This window comes from Tachypleus tridentatus, chromosome 3 (genome assembly GCF_004210375.1).
Source record: "Tachypleus tridentatus isolate NWPU-2018 chromosome 3, ASM421037v1, whole genome shotgun sequence".
NCBI lineage: Eukaryota > Metazoa > Arthropoda > Merostomata > Xiphosura > Limulidae > Tachypleus > Tachypleus tridentatus.
The window spans coordinates 77,162,294-77,184,822 of record NC_134827.1 but is presented as its reverse complement, the minus strand read 5'-3'; the positions used below and the strand labels follow the sequence as shown (position 1 = coordinate 77,184,822).

Below are 22,529 nucleotides of genomic sequence, written 5' to 3'. Positions count from 1 at the left end.
TAGAATTGAAGACATTATAAATCACAAATTACTACTTACAGAACGATTTGAAGACGTTTCAACTAATAAATAACGACTTTCAGAATAATTTGAAAATGTTGAAAATCATAAATAAGAACTTCTATATTGGAGTTAAAGACGTTTGAAATCATAAAAAACTACTTCCTGAATAGAATTCATGTCGTTTCAGATAATAAATAACTACTTTAAGAATGGAGTTGAAGACGTTTTAAGTAAGAAATATTTTCAGAATAGTATTCAAGACGCTTCAAATCATAAATTACTACTTGTAAAACAGTATTGAAGACATACGTTTCAAGTAATAAACAACTCTTCCAGAATGGATTTGAAGACGATTCAAATCATAAATAACTTCTTCTGGAATGGATTTGAAGACGTTTTAAATAATAAATAACTATTTCTAGAATAAAATTTCAGACGTTTCAGATAATAAACAACTACTTTTTGGATACTTCCAACACGTTTGAAATCATAAATAACAACCTCCAGAATAAAATTTAAGTGATTTCAAATCACAAATAACTACTTCCAAAATAAAATCCAAGACGTTTTAAATCAAAAATTACGGCTTCTAGAATTCAAGACGTTTCAAATCTTAAATACGTACTTCCAGAATATAACTGAAGACGTTTTAAATCACATATTACTACTTCCAGAATGGATTTAAGACGTTTCAAATAATAAATAACTACTTTCAAAATAATTTGAAGACGTTGAAAATCATAAATAAATACTTCCAGATTGGAGTTAAAGACATTTGAAATTGTAAATAACTATTTCCAGAATAGAATTCAAGACGTTTTAGATAATAAATAACAACTTCCATAAAAGAACTCAAAACGTTTTATATCATAATTAACTACTAACAAGTATAGATTTCAGGAGGTTTAAAATCACAAATAATTATTTCCAGAATAGAAATCAAGACGTTACAAATCACAAATGACAACTTCTAAAATAGAATTGAAAACGTTTTAAATCATAAATAACTACTTCTAGAATTCAAGACGTTTGAAATCACAAATTACTACTTTCTTAATGGATTTGAAGACGTTTCAAATGATAAATAATGACTTTCACAATAATTTCAAGATGTTTGAAGTTATATATAACGACTCTCAAAGTGGAGTTAGAGACGTTTGAAATTGTAAATAACTAATTCCAGAATAGAACCCATGAAGTTTCAAATCATAAAAAACTAATTCCAGAATAGAATTCTTGTCCTTTCAGATAATAAATAATTACTTTGAGAATGGAGCTGAAGACGTTTCAAGTAAGAAATATTTTCAGATTAGTATTTAAGACGTTTCAAATCATAAATTACTACTTTCAAAACAGAATTAAAGACGAACGTTTCAAATAATAGATATCTTCTTCCTGGATAGATTTGAAAACGTTTCAAATAATGAATAACTACTTCCAGAATGGATTTGAAAACGTTTCAAATAATATATAAATACTTTTAGAATAGAGTTCAAGACATTTCAGATAATAAATAACTACATCCAGAATGGAGTTGAATACGTTTGATGTAATGATTATTCCAAAAGAGACTTCCAAACGTTTAAAATAAAAAATAACCACTTCTAGAATAGATTCCAAGACATTTCATATGATAAAAAACTAATTCCAGAATAGAAATCAAGACGTTTTAAATCATAAATTATTTCTTCTAGAATTCAACACGTTTAAAATCATAAATAATTAATTCTAGATTGGAGTTGAAGACGTTTGAAATTATAAATATCTACTTCCGGAATAGGATCCAAGACGTTTCAAAATATAAAATGCAGCTTCCAGAATAAAATTCCAGACGTTTCAGATAATAAATAACTACTTCTATAATGGAGTTAAAGACGTTTGAAGTAATGTTTATTTCCAGAATAGAATTCAAGACGTTTCAAGTTATAAATATCCACTTCCAGAATAGATTTCAACACGTTTGAAATCTTAAATAACTACTTCCAGAATAGAAATCAAGACGTTTTAAATCATAAATTGTCACTTCTAGAATTCAAGACGTTTGAAATCATAAATAATTACTTCCAGAATAGAATTGAAGACATTATAAATCACAAATTACTACTTACAGAACGATTTGAAGACGTTTCAACTAATAAATAACGACTTTCAGAATAATTTGAAAATGTTGAAAATCATAAATAAGAACTTCTATATTGGAGTTAAAGACGTTTGAAATCATAAAAAACTACTTCCTGAATAGAATTCATGTCGTTTCAGATAATAAATAACTACTTTAAGAATGGAGTTGAAGACGTTTTAAGTAAGAAATATTTTCAGAATAGTATTCAAGACGTTTCAAATCATAAATTACTACTTGTAAAACAGCATTGAAGACATACGTTTCAAGTAATAAACAACTCTTCCAGAATGGATTTGAAGACGATTCAAATCATAAATAACTTCTTCTGGAATGGATTTGAAGACGTTTTAAATAATAAATAACTATTTCTAGAATAAAATTTCAGACGTTTCAGATAATAAACAACTACTTTTGATAATTCCAACACGTTTGAAATCATAAATAACTGCCTCCAGAATAGATTTCAAGTTATTTCAATTCACCAATAACTATTTCCTCAATAGAGATCGAAGCATTACAAATTACAAATAACTGCTTTTAGAATAGAATCCAAGACGTTTTTAATCATAAATTACTACTTCTAGTATTCAAGACGTTTGAAATCATAAATAAGTACTTCCACAATAGAATTGAAGACGTTTTAAATCAGAAACTACTACTTTCAGAATGGAGTTGAAGACATAAATAACTACTTTCAGAATATTTTGAAGACGTTGAAAATCACAAATAAATACCACCAGATTGGAGTTAAAGACGTTTGAAATTGTAAATAACTACTTCCAGTATAGAATCAAAGAAGTTTCAAATCATAAAAAACTACTTCCAGAATAGAATTCATGTCGTTTCAGATAATAAATAACTACTTTCAGAATGGAGTTGAACACGTTTCAAGTGAGAAACATTTTGAGAATAGTATTCAAAACGTTTGAAATAATAAATAACTACTTTTAAAAAGAGAATTGAAGACCTACGTTTCAAATAATAAATAACTTCTTCCAGAATGGATTTGAAGACGATTCAAATCATAAATAACTATTTCCAGAATAAAATTCCAGACGTTTTAGACAATAAATAACAACTTCCAGAATAATTTCAAGACGTTTAAAATCATAAATAACTATTTCCTGAATAGAAATCAAAACATTACAAATCACTAATAAGTACTTCCAGAATAGAAATCAAGACGTTTTAAATCATAAATTATTACTTCTAGAATTCAAGACGTTCGAAATCATAAATAATTACTTCTAGATTGGAGTTAAAGACGTTTGAAATTGTAAATAGCTACTTTCACTATAGAATCCAAGACGTTTCAAATCATTAAAACAACTTCCAGAATAAAATTTCAGACGTTTGAGATAATAAATAATCACTTCCAGAATGGAGTTGAAGACGTTTCGAGTAATGTTTATTTCCAGAATAGAATTCAAGACATTTCAAGTTATAAATATCCACTTCCAGAATAGATTTCAACACGTTTGAAATCTTAAATAACAACTTCCAGAATAGAAATAAAGACTTTTTAAATCATAAATTGTCACTTCTAGAATTCAAGACGTTTGAAATCATAAATAATTACTTCCAGAATAGAATTGAAGACATTATAAATCACAAATTACTACTTACAGAACGATTTGAAGACGTTTCAACTAATAAATAACGACTTTCAGAATAATTTGAAAATGTTGAAAATCATAAATAAGAACTTCTATATTGGAGTTAAAGACGTTTGAAATCATAAAAAACTACTTCCTGAATAGAATTCATGTCGTTTCAGATAATAAATAACTACTTTAAGAATGGAGTTGAAGACGTTTTAAGTAAGAAATATTTTCAGAATAGTATTCAAGACGCTTCAAATCATAAATTACTACTTGTAAAACAGTATTGAAGACATACGTTTCAAGTAATAAACAACTCTTCCAGAATGGATTTGAAGACGATTCAAATCATAAATAACTTCTTCTGGAATGGATTTGAAGACGTTTTAAATAATAAATAACTATTTCTAGAATAAAATTTCAGACGTTTCAGATAATAAACAACTACTTTTTGGATACTTCCAACACGTTTGAAATCATAAATAACAACCTCCAGAATAAAATTTAAGTGATTTCAAATCACAAATAACTACTTCCAAAATAAAATCCAAGACGTTTTAAATCAAAAATTACGGCTTCTAGAATTCAAGACGTTTCAAATCTTAAATACGTACTTCCAGAATATAACTGAAGACGTTTTAAATCACATATTACTACTTCCAGAATGGATTTAAGACGTTTCAAATAATAAATAACTACTTTCAAAATAATTTGAAGACGTTGAAAATCATAAATAAATACTTCCAGATTGGAGTTAAAGACATTTGAAATTGTAAATAACTATTTCCAGAATAGAATTCAAGACGTTTTAGATAATAAATAACAACTTCCATAAAAGAACTCAAAACGTTTTATATCATAATTAACTACTAACAAGTATAGATTTCAGGAGGTTTAAAATCACAAATAATTATTTCCAGAATAGAAATCAAGACGTTACAAATCACAAATGACAACTTCTAAAATAGAATTGAAAACGTTTTAAATCATAAATAACTACTTCTAGAATTCAAGACGTTTGAAATCACAAATTACTACTTTCTTAATGGATTTGAAGACGTTTCAAATGATAAATAATGACTTTCACAATAATTTCAAGATGTTTGAAGTTATATATAACGACTCTCAAAGTGGAGTTAGAGACGTTTGAAATTGTAAATAACTAATTCCAGAATAGAACCCATGAAGTTTCAAATCATAAAAAACTAATTCCAGAATAGAATTCTTGTCCTTTCAGATAATAAATAATTACTTTGAGAATGGAGCTGAAGACGTTTCAAGTAAGAAATATTTTCAGATTAGTATTTAAGACGTTTCAAATCATAAATTACTACTTTCAAAACAGAATTAAAGACGAACGTTTCAAATAATAGATATCTTCTTCCTGGATAGATTTGAAAACGTTTCAAATAATGAATAACTACTTCCAGAATGGATTTGAAAACGTTTCAAATAATATATAAATACTTTTAGAATAGAGTTCAAGACATTTCAGATAATAAATAACTACATCCAGAATGGAGTTGAATACGTTTGATGTAATGATTATTCCAAAAAGAGACTTCCAAACGTTTAAAATAAAAAATAACCACTTCTAGAATAGATTCCAAGACATTTCATATGATAAAAAAACTAATTCCAGAATAGAAATCAAGACGTTTTAAATCATAAATTATTTCTTCTAGAATTCAACACGTTTAAAATCATAAATAATTAATTCTAGATTGGAGTTGAAGACGTTTGAAATTATAAATATCTACTTCCGGAATAGGATCCAAGACGTTTCAAAATATAAAATGCAGCTTCCAGAATAAAATTCCAGACGTTTCAGATAATAAATAACTACTTCTATAATGGAGTTAAAGACGTTTGAAGTAATGTTTATTTCCAGAATAGAATTCAAGACGTTTCAAGTTATAAATATCCACTTCCAGAATAGATTTCAACACGTTTGAAATCTTAAATAACTACTTCCAGAATAGAAATCAAGACGTTTTAAATCATAAATTGTCACTTCTAGAATTCAAGACGTTTGAAATCATAAATAATTACTTCCAGAATAGAATTGAAGACATTATAAATCACAAATTACTACTTACAGAACGATTTGAAGACGTTTCAACTAATAAATAACGACTTTCAGAATAATTTGAAAATGTTGAAAATCATAAATAAGAACTTCTATATTGGAGTTAAAGACGTTTGAAATCATAAAAAACTACTTCCTGAATAGAATTCATGTCGTTTCAGATAATAAATAACTACTTTAAGAATGGAGTTGAAGACGTTTTAAGTAAGAAATATTTTCAGAATAGTATTCAAGACGTTTCAAATCATAAATTACTACTTGTAAAACAGCATTGAAGACATACGTTTCAAGTAATAAACAACTCTTCCAGAATGGATTTGAAGACGATTCAAATCATAAATAACTTCTTCTGGAATGGATTTGAAGACGTTTTAAATAATAAATAACTATTTCTAGAATAAAATTTCAGACGTTTCAGATAATAAACAACTACTTTTTGGATAATTCCAACACGTTTGAAATCATAAATAACTGCCTCCAGAATAGATTTCAAGTTATTTCAATTCACCAATAACTATTTCCTCAATAGAGATCGAAGCATTACAAATTACAAATAACTGCTTTTAGAATAGAATCCAAGACGTTTTTAATCATAAATTACTACTTCTAGTATTCAAGACGTTTGAAATCATAAATAAGTACTTCCACAATAGAATTGAAGACGTTTTAAATCAGAAACTACTACTTTCAGAATGGAGTTGAAGACATAAATAACTACTTTCAGAATATTTTGAAGACGTTGAAAATCACAAATAAATACCACCAGATTGGAGTTAAAGACGTTTGAAATTGTAAATAACTACTTCCAGTATAGAATCAAAGAAGTTTCAAATCATAAAAAAACTACTTCCAGAATAGAATTCATGTCGTTTCAGATAATAAATAACTACTTTCAGAATGGAGTTGAACACGTTTCAAGTGAGAAACATTTTGAGAATAGTATTCAAAACGTTTGAAATAATAAATAACTACTTTTAAAAGAGAATTGAAGACCTACGTTTCAAATAATAAATAACTTCTTCCAGAATGGATTTGAAGACGATTCAAATCATAAATAACTATTTCCAGAATAAAATTCCAGACGTTTTAGACAATAAATAACAACTTCCAGAATAATTTCAAGACGTTTAAAATCATAAATAACTATTTCCTGAATAGAAATCAAAACATTACAAATCACTAATAAGTACTTCCAGAATAGAATCCAAGACGTTTTAAATCATAAATTACTACTTCTAGCATTCATGACGTTTCAAATCATAAATAACTACTTCCAGAATAGAATTTAAGACGTTTTAAATCAGAAATTACTATTTCCAAAATGGATTTCAAGACGTTTCAAATAATAAATAACTACTTTTACAATAATTTCAAGACATTTGAAATCATAAATATCGACTTCTAAAATAGAATTCAAGACGTTTCAGATAATAAATAACTACTTCCAGAATGGAAATCAAGACGTTTTATATCATAAATATTTACCTACAGGTATAGATTTCAAGAGGTTTAAAATCATAAATAAGTACTTGCAGAATAGAATTGAAGACAATTTAAATCACAAATAGCTACTTCCAGAATAGAATTCATGACGTTTCAAATAATAAATAACTACATCCAGAATGGAGTTGAAGACGTTTGAAGTAATATATATTTTCAGAATAGTATTCAAGACGTTTTAAATCATAGATTACTGCTTTCAAAATATAATTAAAGACCTACGTTTTAACAAATAAATAACTTCTTCCAGAATGGATTTACAAACCTTTCAAATAATAAATAAATACTTTCAGAATAGAATTCAAGACGTTTTAGATAATAAATAACTACTTCCAGAATGGAGTTGAAGACGTTTGAAATTATATAAACTACTTCCATAATCATTTCAAGACGTTTGAAATCATAAATAGCTACTACTAGAATAGAATTAAGGACGTTTCAAATAATAAATAACTACTTCCAAAATATATTTAAAGACGTTTCAAATCACAAATAACTCCTTCCAGAATACAATTCAAGACGTTTAAAATCATAAATAACTACTTCCAGAATGGATTTGAAGACGTTTCAAATAGTAAATATTTTTAGAATAGAATTCAACACGTTTCAAATAATAAATTACTACTTTTAAAACAGAATTAAAAACGTACGTTTAAAATAGTAAATAACTTCTTCCAGTATGGATTTGAAGACGTTTCAAATAATAAATAAGTACTTCCAGAATGGATTTGAAGACGTTTAAAATCATAAATAACAACTTCCAGAATAGAATTCATGACGTTTCATATAATAAATAACTACATCCAGAATGGAGTTGAAGACGTTTCAAGTAATGATTATTTCCAGAATAGAATTTAAGACGTATTAAATCATAAATTGCTACTTACAAAATTTAATTGAAGACGTACTTTTCCAATCATATATATTTTCTTCCACAATCGAGAATATAATTCAAGACGTTTGAAATCACAAACTACTTTTTCAGAATAGAACTGAAGACGTTTCAAATAATAAATAACTACTTCCAGAATATAACTCAAGATGTTTGAAATAATAAATTATAACTTCCACAATGGAGTTGAAGACGTTTGAAATTATAAATAACTACTTCCAGAAGAGATTTAAAACGTTTCAAATCGCTAATAACTACTTCAGAGTAGAATTCAAGATGTTTCAAATCATAAATAACTGCTTTCAGAATAGATTTCAAGACGTTTGAAATCATAAATAACTTCTTCTACAATATAGTTGAATACGTTTTAAATCATAAATAACTACTTCCACAATGGTGTTTAAGACGTTTAAAATCAAAAATAAAATATTTCCAGAATAGAATTCCAGACGTTTCAACTAATAAATAACTACTTCCATGATAGAGTTTAAGACGTTTGAAATGATAAATAACTAATTCTACATTGCAGTTGAAGACGCTTAAAATCATAAATAACTACTTCAAGAATAGAGTTCAAGATGTTTCAAATAATAAATAACTACTTCCAGAATAGAATTCAAAACGTTTAAAATCATAAATAACTACTTCCAGAACAGAATTCAAAACGTTTAAAATCATAAATAACTACTTCCAGAACAGAATTCAGAACGTTTCAAATAATAAACAACTACTTCCAGAGTGGATTTGGAGACGTTTGAAGTTACGAATAAGTACCTCTGAACAGGATATCCGAATAAGAAAACATTCTTTCAGGGTGTTTAATTGAATGTTTTAGTTATAAAGGCATAAGGCAAGATAGTGGTTTAAAGAACACCCATAGAGAGCTCTCATTTCTCTAAAGTTCTTGTTCTCCGCCTTCATTTCTATCAGTTGTTGCCTGCTGACCCTTCAACCTTTGTTTAGTTTTATACTCCACCTTTACTTTACTGAATTGGCCATGCCTGAGCCATCAATTATATATTAATTAACAACTTCGTTCTAGTGAGAAATGAAAATCTCATGGTCCGCCCTTTCAACACGCTCGTGGTCTTTGTAAGTTCGTTTGTAACTGCATGATTTAATGTGTTACATTAGTTAAAAGAATACTATTTAACAATTGTATGTTTTTGTTTCGTTCTTTCTCATCCCACCAGGGACACTTTATACAGTCTTTTGGTTTTAACAGCCGAAGTGTGGCAAATATACACATGCTTTTAAAGCCTAATTCATGTTAATGCCAAGTGGACATGTTTTTAAGGGCTGATTCATATTAATGTCAAGTGAACACATGTTTTTTAGGCCTGATTCATGTTAATGTCAAGTAAAAAGATGTTCTTAAGGTCTTATTCATGTGAATGCCAAGTAAACACATGTATTCAAAGCATGTGAAATTTGTAATATTCTGACGGAACGCTCCGCCTAAAAGCAAATGTAGTCTTCAGATAGACCACGTCTACTGTTTTCTCTACTGACATTTTGGTCATAATAGGTTATTGTGATTTGTTTCACGATAGTAAATGAGTTTTTATTTTCAGAATATGGCTAAAGGTATTTTAAAATAAATTGCTTCATTTTGTGGCCGCAAGTTTATGGTTTACTTCCCTCAACTGCAAAGAAAATAAATAAAATAATCACTACGCACTTTGTGTGCATAATAAACGTAACAATAAACCCCTATTTTTCAGTTGGAAAAGTGTAGCCCAACAACTGGTAGTAAGAATTGAATGGTTTGATTTATTTCTAAACTATCAGTGTGAAATTTGAGACGACTGAACACGAATAGACCATGATTTGAAGAAAGTTGTAAATTGTTTTAACTCTTGCAACTGAAAGCTGAATATTACTCTTTCTGTCACTCAGTAAATCATCAGAACTTATCATTCAAGAGTCGACCTGAATCCATACATTAAACACGCTCGCTCATTGAGTCGTGAGAGCGTTACAATACGATAGTCTTTGTTTGTTTGTTTTTGTTATCAAGCACAAACTTGCACAACGAGAACCTTCTGTGCTCTGCTAACAGCGGGTATCGAAACTGGGATTTTAGAGATATAAGACCTGAATATCACCATTGAAACACTGGGCGATGAGTAGTGTTGACCAACAGCTTTTCCCCCTAGTATATCACTTCTAAATTAGGGACGGCTGATATGTGTAGTCCTCGAGTTGCTTTGTACTAAATCCAATAAAACAAACACAGGAAACTTAATTTCACAATTAGGAAGAAAAATATCAGCTCAAGTGAACAAAAAAAATTACTGAATTTGTGAATGACACTCATGAAAAGAACAATTTATCTTCACCAAAAGATATGTGTATGTGTGTTTTCTCATCCAAATACTTACCGCTGTCCCAACAGGAGACTGTTACGTAAATAAGCAAACAGAATTCGAAATAGTTATGAGTTTTCTCTCACTGCTTCTACGTTTACAAGTAAAGGATATTACATAAATTTATTTATTTTAATGTATTTCACGTTGTTATGTGTATTTTACTAAACAAGTACCTGTCGTTAATAAGACGGGTTTATCTGTGCTCTATTCCCGTCATTTGTATCGAAATACAAATTAAAACGTGGTAACTTCTGAACGAATTAAAATTGAAATATGCACACTGGTCAAGAGTTTCAGGTGAATTTCTTTTACCACAATATGCGTACAATGCTGTTATGAAAAGACTGCCTTCAAAACATTAAGAATGTATTAAGTTAATTATAGACGTTTCAAACCAGAGACACATACGATAAAAAAACCTGCGTTTTTAATACCACCTCCACGTGACATATAACTTGTCCATTTGTGAAACCCAACGCTCACCCGTGTGTTAGACAGTTGTATTCTTTTCTTCCCTGATAGGGTACCTCAGGTTGAGAAGTGTTGGTGAAGTATGCCCACAGACAAGGGCCTGGTGGCGCCCAGAGTAGCTTCACGCACAGCCAGTAATTGGTCTTGGTAGGTCTATCCTGCATTTCACGGCTCGGTTGGTTCGTTAAAAGCGTTTATGGTTCGCTGTGTCCGTATCCATGGTTTTATTGATCGGTCGTCAGAGCTTGATGGCTCGATCGGTCCTTATCCAGCGTTTCGCAAATACCAGGTTCAGACTATGTGAAAGAAACGACAGTTTCCATCTTTAATATTAACACACAACTTCTGATTGTACTAATAAAACGTAGTTTCTGACCGTACTAATAACACAGTTTCTGACTATTCTATTATTAGTGATATATCAGTCGTCAGAAGTAATTATTACTACTGATTTGGGAATACATCAGTCGTCAGAATTAATTATTACAACTGACTAGTAATACGTCAGTCGTCAGTAGTAATTATTACAACTAGTAATACATCAGTGGTCAGAAGTAATTATTACAATTGACTAGTAATACGTCTTCATGAACAAGAAACACAGTATTCTTGGAGAGCCAGTTTCTTCGTTTCAGTTTTGTACTAAGTAACTTGTTTGTCCCTGTTTCTAAACCTTTAACCGCTATGGCCATTGTGTGTCATGTTCAACAGAAGCCGTCCTTGCAGAGTTTCCCAAGCTGCGTTCAAAGGCTCCGGTTACCTAAGCAACAGTTACTCAGGCGGTCGTTACCTTAGCTATAGTTACTTAGGTGATAGCCACTCGGACAACCGTTACAAGAGTAACAGTAACAATGTTGACTGCTACCCGGGTAACAGTTACTGAGTGGTTGCCTTTAATTTGCTTATGTCATAATAAAAATAAGACATTCATTAGTGTCTTTGCATGAGACTTCTTGGAATTGGCAATGCAAGGAAAAACAGACGTGAATTCTGTTGCTTTTGAGTCTGTGTGCATCCAAACGGATTGTGGAAAAACATGTTATTAAATATTTCGTAACGACAGTTTCGTCGTTTCTTATTATAACTGCTTTTGTTAGACAGGATAACGGATCAAGATAAAAAGTAAAAATAATATTGTTTCTAGACGATAAAAACAGTTACTAAAATAATCTATCAAATTTCGAACAACCAGTTGATGGATATTCTATAAACTCACACAAACTACAATCCATAAAATGTGACGTTCTTTACTCTAGATAATTTATTACCGTAAGTATATTTCACCATAACAGTAAAAAAATAATTACTTAAGAGATATAAAAAAAATACTTTGTAATCTTACAATAACAATGATACATCGTGTATGTTAACACCCATCACCCAGAACTGACTCATGATAATACCCACTTTTTGTCGGTTCAGTAAAAAAATAATTACTTAAGAGATATAAAAAAAATACTTTGTAATCTTACAATAACAATGATACATCGTGTATGTTAACACCCATCACCCAGAACTGACTCATGATAATACCCACTTTTTGTCGGTTGTTGTGGTTTTATTTACTGTATCATGAAGTATTTCGTATAAAGACTTTTGTCAGAGAATAAAAACCATAAGTTTACGGATTTCCACTTGTTTATAAGCTTTTGTGTTTGAATTTAAAGATACAAGTGATTAATCAGTTAAATAAGTCAGTTATTACCAACCACAAAGCAGTGTATTCAATTAGTATCTAGTGAGATCATTTATAAACAACAGAAAGAAAACGCACGTTACTTAACACAGTTTTTGCTTCCTTAACGAGCACCTATTATATTAATAAATGCCCAATATTTTAACGTTTAACATGAAACCTTCTACTGATAACTAACTGTTTAATTATTGTAAAGTCCAGCAACAAGAACAAAGTTCGAGACTGTCTCAATCAAAGCGCTGTGTATGTTACATATAAAGACAGATAGGCCAATGCTGATAGGACATTCTATAACCTGAAATATCAGTTTCTTACAGTTAATCAATAGAATGAGTTAATTTACTTCCTTCGTGTGGACAAACTTGTATATTTCATGGTTGCATGTTTGGTCCTTAAATTAACGCCATGTCTATGAACAAAATTGTATACAAATAACTACCCAATAACACGGAGTAAAAACACTTATAGAGGCCCCTGTAGTAATTGGGGGAGGGGTAATTAAACATTTGACGGTAACCCTGTTACCCATGTACTATTAGGGACTCTATAACCAAAGATAGTTATGAGAGGATGAGCAATTTGGAGCGAAAATATCTTAGAAAAAGGTGTTTTAAAAAGCCAAGTTGATTCATATGAGCCTCTCTAGGCAATCTTAGTTTTCAGGATATATTAATACCAACTTAGAGTAAAAGTAGCTCAAAGTTGTGTTATAATAATCATAGCGAGTCAACCACTTTATATCTTCTATATCAGGTGCCGACAAGGTATTTCGAACAATATCCTGGCTCTTCAACTACTTTCTCCATCGATGCAAGTCAGGAATATTAAATACTAACGTAAAAATATTCCTCAACAGACGTATATCACGATATGAACGTAGAACATTAAACTCCTCTGATGTAATGTAATATTTACTGAGAATGAGTTTTAATAACCATAGGAAGGTTTTTGCGACAGATTTCTCGAGCGGCCTTCAGACGATTAGGGAACTTCGAAACGTTATCAGAATCTACAACGCTTGCATTTAAATGATCGTGAGAGGAATATGAGGTTTGTATGTGTGAAACACTTGCAAGATTAGCTGCTTAATGACTTGATGAGTATCTGTCTTAAGCGTTGCATGACTGGAGGCTTCAAATCATTTACATCTTAACTTTTAACAACTCCGTTAAGGTCCTCGATGAATTTCAAACCATGTAACTAGACGACGGTTGACATACTGAGAAACTGTTGCTATGGCAACCGTGCTTTGACAAATGAACTGCAGACAGGTGACCGGTCTTCTCTTGATAAGTTTCAAACAAGGACAACAAAGATGGATGAAATGTCAACTTTATCATGGTGCACGCGCAGATCTTCCACCTCTTCCTTTGTCGCAGACGTCACGAGAAATACGTTGTCATAGTGATGAGTTGGTAGCCGAAAGCTAACATTCATGTACAGTGTGAGTGGATTCTTAAATAGTTGCTTTAAAAAAAGACAAACCAAACCAGAATTTATATACTAAGATCCACAGAAAGTGACGTCACTTATGATAAATGTACTTCTATAAACGTACTTCAGCCCAATAATGATTTCATTTACAAGGCATTTGGATATGACCACGTGATGTTAGACAGACTCGCACGTAAACAACGGTCCGTATAGATTTAGTTACTGATCAAATTGGCAGATAAAAGGAAGAAGTTAAACACAGAGACATAAGAAATAAGACAGCCTGCCAGCTATAGATATGTAGTCTGATTACGATCTAGACAACCATAATACGACAGATGTTGAGAAAAATTTCTGTGCTACTTTATTGAATCTCTTAAAACCCTTTTCCAAACTAATCGGACGTTCGTCTCTGGTGAAAGATAGCCGTGAGAAAAAAAAGATAACGTTGGTTAACTTCACTAGCTTATTTTTTATTCGATTTCCCAGCACGGTATGGCTAGAGACCTCTCGACTCATAACCTGAGGATCGCGGGTTCGAACCACCGTCACATCATACATGCTCATCATTTCAGCCGTAGGGGCATTATAATTACGGTCAATCCCACTGTTCTTTGGTAAAAGAGTAGCGCAAGAGTTGGTAGTGGGTGGTGATGACTAGCTGCCTTTCATCTAATCTTACAATCCTAAATTAGGAATGGCTAGCGCAGATAGCCTTCATATAGCTTTTCGCGAAACTAAAAAACAAACAAACAATCGATTCCCCTCCCGGGTGATGGAAACAGTAAGGGTAACTCTACTTTTTTGGGGGTTTTTCTGTAGGTTTCCCATTTCCCAACAATATGCCCTTGATGTTATGTGGGATATTGTATACATTAAGTCATTTTTATCCAAGTCATCGAGTTTCATCAAAAACTTGTTAACATCTTTAATGGATGTTATTTATTTATGGAGGTCTAATTTTAATTTTTGAAAGTTGATACACTTAAACAAAAATTCAAAAACGAAAATATCATCGCGATAGGCCCACTGATTGATAGGAATGTAATTTTTTGTTGCTCGGTTTAGAGATAAATGGATTTTGATATGCTACTACCACCATTTTCAACAGAGGTTTGAAGGACTCACAACACTAAAATCCGCGGTTCGATTCCCCGCTCTGGACACAGTAGATAGCCCAATGTGGGTTTACTTTAAAAGAAATACGGCTAAAATTTTTGCGCAAGGTCTCGGTCGTAGAATTTTCTTTATTTTTATTTTATACAAATATTTTATCATTTTTTTCAATGGTTACTTAAAACTACTGAGCTTCGTTAACCGAATATTCTCTTGTGAACAAAATCAATGGTCATATATTTAAAAAGAAAACACGAAAAGGTTAAAAGACATGCTTAAGTTAAAATACAGGGTTCCTAAATCACAAGACGCTGTTGGATGTTTAATTTTGAATGTTTGCTTGTAGAGTTCAGTGTGATTTAAAAAGGAAACATCAACTAGAGATGTTGTCGGTTGCCACTCCAGCCCAGATGGTGGTCGGCCATTGATTCTGATGACGTTAATTACTTTGTTGGTACACAACCAGGCCAAAGAAAGGCCGCTACAAATAGTTTATCGGTGAGATAAGGTGTAAGGGTTTGCTTGCTTCTCATTCCCCGTGGATGTTTGAAACTGGTTCCCCACAGGAATCACTGTAAACTAGGATGTCGCACTGGGAGGACTTTATTCTACCACTCTGCGTGAAATCCACCCCCTTCTCCTCCTTTTAGAGACGGGCAAGGAAGAATACAGAAAAGCAAACACCCCAAACAACTAGCTTAACGGCTTCACAAAGTATGTTCATTCAACACAGATGAGGGTGTCACTTCTTACCCCTTCCCCCTCCAACCTCCTCTTGGGTTTTTTCGTACACAGTGCATTCACTTGTCTACGTAAATGCACTACATCAAGCATACGTTACTTGCACACACAAACACGTCTGTTACACAAGTGTCTTATAAGTTCGTTTACGTTAAGCCTAACTATACTTAAGCTAAGCCTAAACTGCTGTTTTTTTTTACACGTTGCGACATTCTATTAGCAAACAGAAATTTTGCTCTTTGAACAAACGAGTGAATACATCGATGGTGTTTCACACATGAATGAAAAAAACAAACAAACGATATAAGCTTCTGTATACCCTAAAAATATACAAAAATGTAACTATGTATCGCCATTTTTAAATGTTCAAAAACAATCTAAACAAGGAAGAAGATCGACTAACAACCACAATATGAATTAGTTTAATAGATCGATGTGATATATCTTAGTATGATGAACTCACTAAAGTCATTTATATTTCATTTTATGATAATCCTCGAGAATATTTACACTTGATAATGTCTTTTAAGAATAGATAAACAATAGAAGATCATGGGTCGAGAGTATTTATGCTGTTCACAAGATTAACTCATCGCACAGTTGAGAAGACAATAACTGTTAATATTTTCTAGGTCCACACTATGTTGTCTTCTTGTTTAAAGTTATGTTGTCAACGTGAATCAGGATTGTTTAAGATAATGATTAAAATATTACCAGTCTATGTACTTACTCTAGGAGAAACAAGCAAACCAGAAATCTTGTACTACAATTTCAAACTTTTATAACAAAAAGAGACGAATATTTTTTGAGAATGCATTTTAATAATATATCTTTATACTATATATTTTATTTATTTACTATTTTAAAAGGAAAGAGAGGAATGTGGGGACCATGTCTCCAACACTGTTACAAGGATAAAGTATCTTTTTAAAATAGAGTACCTTTATACATACCTCATATGCAGAAACTGCTTCATCAAAAATAAACGAGGTCCTACAAATTAATAATTAACATTAGATATTTTAAAAATTATGATATATACTCTTTTATCACACCTCTTTTGTGAGTCGTTATTATCCAAGGTTTATTCATAATGTTTTCTATTTATGTATCCTTCTGTTTTAAAGCCCTACCGTTACAAACTGATAAGTTTTCCATAGGGACCGTTTCAAGTACTGTCACTGTACTGATGTATAGACAGCATTTATCTTTTGTTAATAACAGTTGTGCCCTAGCTATAGTGTCGTGACTAGCCCTTTTTTAATGAATTGCCTGCTGTTATTACGGGGGCTCGGCATGGCTAGGAGGTTAAGGCATTCGACTTGTAATCTTATGGTCGTAGGTTCGAATCCCCGTCACACCAAACATGCTCGCCATTTCAGCCGTGGGGGCGTTATAATGTTAGGTCAATCCCACAATTCGTTGATAAAAAAGAGGTAGCCCAAGAGTTGGCGGTGGGTGGTGATGACTAGCTGCCTTCCCTCTAGTTTTACACTACTAATTTAGGAATAGCTAGCACAGATAGCCTTCATGTAGTTTTACGCGAAATTCAAAAACGAACAAACAAATGTAGGTGTTGTTACGATGCTGGTAACAGCGACGAATACTGGGTTGATTCGGTGAATGTATTATGTATGCGACTTAATTTTGTACCTTAATGTTCGCAGCAATCAGTTGAAGATATCTCGAAAAAAAAATTTTTTCGCGTAATCCCACTTGACCTAAAGGTAACAAAGATTTATAACACGTTCTTTTAGGTTTTGCTTTGAAAGTAAACCACTTTCAAACTACATCCTTACTTGGAAGAGGGTCTAAAATACAATAAAGAAGACGTCATTTGTGGTATGACTGTAACAGAAAGCGAAACTCGTCAATAAATGAATTAATTATTTCATGTAAACTATCTTTTACTGAAATTGTCGTAAAATAATCAGATAAGTGCGTCTCACAAAACACTCCAGTAGCACGGTTGAGAACAAGTAATGGTGGACAAGTTAAGGCCAACGCCAACTATATTTTTAAACAAAATATCGATGGTTTATCGTGATAAGAATGTCAGCATTGAGACAACCACTATGTCGGAATATCATCTCGTGACATAGATGTAGTGGAGACCTTTTTACCTCAATTTAATGGTTACATAGAAGGTTAAGTCACCGATTTAAATACAATCAATGTTTGATTATTTCTTAGACGAGTTTCTGCGACATTTTATCATTTACGGCTTTTGTGGAAATTTTTTTGTTATAGGAGTTAACCCTAACCGTTGTGTGTGTTTTTCTTATAGTAAAATCATTGCAGGCTATCCGCTGAGTTCACCACTGTTTTTACGTTGTAAATCCGTAGACTTAACGTTGTACCATTGGGAGACCTTAACCGTCCTCTCTATAGGAATTTAATCTATATTCCGCTGATATCTGCAGAACCAGTTATCGATCAACCGGTCACTACTTTTTCAGCCATAATTTCACACACTACTGATGTTAGTATTTATTAGTTTAGTAATTTTTCTGCGTCACTGTTTAAAGGGTGCTATCGAGATTAGAACCTAGAATTAGCGGTTCTGATGAGCAGTTTCAAATAACACTGGTTTTAATGCTGGTTACTCAGCCGTGAAAAGTGTTTTGACAGTAGACAACAGCTACACATATCAGTTGTTAGGAACAACAGATAAGGGGGCCATTCCTTCATTTTTTCCCTACCAGTTTACCAAAGATAAGAATCAAGTTTAATGTCGTTGGATGTTTGGTAGGTGCATCTTTGATGAGCATGAAAAAATCTCACACATACGAAACATAGCTCAGCATAAAGAGGGGAAAAAGAAATGTCACGTTATGTACATAAGTAAAGGCGTTATGTATACACAAGTAGTGGTGTTATATGTGTAGAAGTAGTGGTATTGTATATATCAATAGTGTTATGTATAAACAAGTAGTGGTGTTATATGTGTAGAAGTAGTGGTATTGTATATACCAATAGTGTTATGTATACACAAGTAGTGGTGTTATATGTGTAGAAGTAGTGGTATTGTATATACCAATAGTGTTATGTATACACAAGTAGTGGTGTTATATGTGTGGAAGTAGTGGTATTGTATATACCAATAGTGTTATGTATACACAAGTAGTGGTGTTATATGTGTAGAAGTAGTGGTATTGTATATACCAATAGTGTTATGTATACACAAGTAGTGGTGTTATATGTGTAGAATGATGGTATTGTATATACAACCAATAGTGTTATGTATACACAAGTAGTGGTGTTATATGTGTAGAAGTAGTGGTATTGTATATACCAATAGTGTTATGTATACACAAGTAGTGGTGTTATATGTGTAGAAGTAGTGGTATTGTATATACCAATAGTGTTATGTATACACAAGTAGTGGTGTTATATGTGTGGAAGTAGTGGTATTGTATATACCAATAGTGTTATGTATACACAAGTAGTGGGCGTTATATGTGCAGAAGTAGTGGTATTGTATATACCAATAGTGTTATGTATACACAAGTAGTGGTGTTATATGTGTAGAAGTAGTGGTATTGTATATACCAATAGTGTTATGTATACACAAGTAGTGGTGTTATATGTGTGGAAGTAGTGGTATTGTATATACCAATAGTGTTATGTATACACAAGTAGTGGTGTTATATGTGTGGAAGTAGTGGTATTGTATATATCAATAGTGTTATGTATACACAAGTAATGGTGTTATATGTGTGGAAGTAGTGGTACTGTATATACCAATGGTGTTATGTATACACAAGTAGTGGTGTTATATGTGTAGAAGTAGTGGTATTGTATATACCAATAGTGTTATGTATACACAAGTAGTGGTGTAATATATTCAATAGTAGTGGTTTGATATATGTATAAAAGTAGTGGTAGTATATATACAAATAGTGTTATGCATACAAAAGTTCACACTTTAGATAACTAAACAAAACGTTTACCAACTGTCAGATTCTTTTCTGGTAGAACTTTCCAACTAATTATATAAAGAAGAAATATTCCGATCAGAGAAAGTCAGGAATATCATTGTTAATATTCAATCCGTTTCCTGTAAGGTGATGATGGATCATATCTGACGTTGTCATGACGTATACTTGAAGATAGAGTATTTCAGCCTTTCGGTTCGTGTACAAAGTTTGTCTTTTAAAGCAATAATAAAACTAACGAGGGATTAGCAAGGTGGACGTAATGTATTATAAAGCGAATGTTCAGTATAGAAACAAAGAAATAAATAATGAAAACCCTTAAAATATGTATACTGTTCTTAAATTCATAAAGATTACAGGACCGCTTATTCAAAATGTTAGGAACAGATCCACCTCTCCAAATTGTTAGAGACAAGTCCACTGTCTAAAGTATTAGGGACAGATTTACTGTCTAAAGTGGTAGGAACAGGTACACTGTCTAAATTGTTAAAGACACGTCCATGTCTAAAGTGTTAGAGACGGGTCCACTGTCTACATTTTTAGGGACAGGTCCACTGTCTAAAGTGTTAAAGACAGGTCCACTGTCTAAAGTGTTAAAAAAGACATGTCAATGTCTAAAGTGTTAGGGACGGGTCCACTGTCTAAATTTGTAGGGACAGGTCCACTGTCTAAAACGCTGGGGTTACATCGAGGCTTTGTAGAATATTACATTATAAAGTAAACAGGGACATCAAACACTCTCTATTTATTCAAATATTTCCTTGGAGCTGACTAATACGTTTACCCGGATATTTAATGAAATGTTTCCTTTTTCCTTCATTTCGATTGAACGTATCAAAGAATATTTCTAGCTCAAAATTCTCACTTTGAGTACCATATTTCATTGGTAATTTCGAACACTTAAGCTCATTAAATCTGTTACAATCCTACATTTAGTTGTATGTCTAAAGATTTAAAACGCTAAAAATCTGGTTTTGAATCCTTTAGTGGACATATCACAGATAGCCCATTATGCAGGTTTGCAAAAAAAAAACACAACAAAAACAAGTTATTCAAATTTGAGTATTATTTTTTCTGCTTAAAGGTATGTTTGTTTTTTGAATTTCACACAAAGCTTCTCGAGGGCTATCTGTGCTAGCCGTCCCTAATTTAGCAGTGTAAGACTACAGAGGGAAGGCAGCTAGTCATCACCACCCACCGCCAACTCTTGGGCTACTCTTTTATCAACCAATAGTGGGACTGACTGTCACATTATAGCGTCCCACGGCTGAATAGGAGAGTATATATGGTGCGACCGGGATTCGAACTCGCGACCCTCAGATTACGAGTCGAACGCTTTAACCCACCTGGCCATGCCGGGCCCTGCTAAAAGGTACTTTCAATTATATATATATATCATCTTTCACTACCTCAGTCACCATTACGGCACCTCAAAATTTCACAAACTACACCATTCGTTCCACTGGATGTATAGGTAAATGTAAATATCACAACAACAACAGCCACCGCACGTCCTTGTTAAAATGGGGTCACTTCCATTAACCTAAGAACCTTCAGTTCCAATTATTTATTCAACGCGGTAGTTCATAGTATGATTGGGGGCGGATCACGTTCGTGTACGCCCTGCCCCTGCTACCACCGTTTAAAACTCATAAATAATAATTTTGAAAATAAAAATGTTAACAGTTTCGACTAAAAATATGTTTTGTTTGTTTTTTTATCTATTTCTGTCCAACCAAATTTTTCCAGTTATCGGAAAGCCCCTGTTAATGTCTGACGAAAGAACTGACCAATACATCCTCAGACTTTGTATCCGTGTTTGTTCTATAGTCCTGCAACTTAAGGCAGGAATCAAGTAGTGGGAGATGTATGCAGAAACTTCTATCACATTACATTTTATATTCTTGTTCAATCTTTGTTTGCTATCCTTGGATGAACTGTTACAACAAACGTGTTCGCCATTTTAAAGTTTGCTCATGATGGATGGTTTACGGATAGAGAATAGTGGTAAGCCAAGTTTGCTCATGACGGATGGTTTACGGATAGAGAATCGTGGTAAGCCAAGTTTGCTCATGACGGATGGTTTACGGATAGAGAATCGTGGTAAGCCAAGTTAATGAGTTACTCTCTCTTTTTTTCTTTCTGGTTGATATATTAAGATTCTCTGAACAGAAATGAATGTTAGTTCAAGTAACTAATAGGTGACGGAGAAACATGCAAAGTAACACTGAATAATGCAACTGGTTATGTCAGAAGACTGGTGAACAACAAATTACTAATAAACAAAACAGCTCAGAATCCTAGTGGAGGTAGTACAAACTAAATTTAACAAAGTATATTTAAAGAGGAAAGAGCGAAAATCAGGTATTTGTAAGCAAGGAATAGACAAACTGGAACGATAAAGACCCTAAAGAGTTGAATTACCTACAATTCGTCGGGTTTTATCATTTTTATAGTATTTAATGAAGTTTGATTATATTTTATGGAAATGATAATACGTGACTTGGAGTCAAATATTATAGTGTGATCTGTAGTTAAACAAAATATTATAGTG

The 22,529-nt window shown here is 31.9% G+C and overlaps 1 protein-coding gene across 1 annotated transcript in view; it reads right to left on the bottom strand.

Moving 5' to 3' along the window:
- Window positions 1–10,885: 10,885 nt before the first annotated feature.
- Window positions 10,886–22,529, bottom strand: part of LOC143247249 (uncharacterized) — a 73,989-nt gene continuing 62,345 nt past the window's right edge. Inside the window, exon 3 of the mRNA XM_076494976.1 lies at window positions 10,886–11,346. The gene's annotated coding sequence lies outside the window, so the exon portion shown is untranslated. The remainder of the gene's footprint in view (window positions 11,347–22,529) is intronic.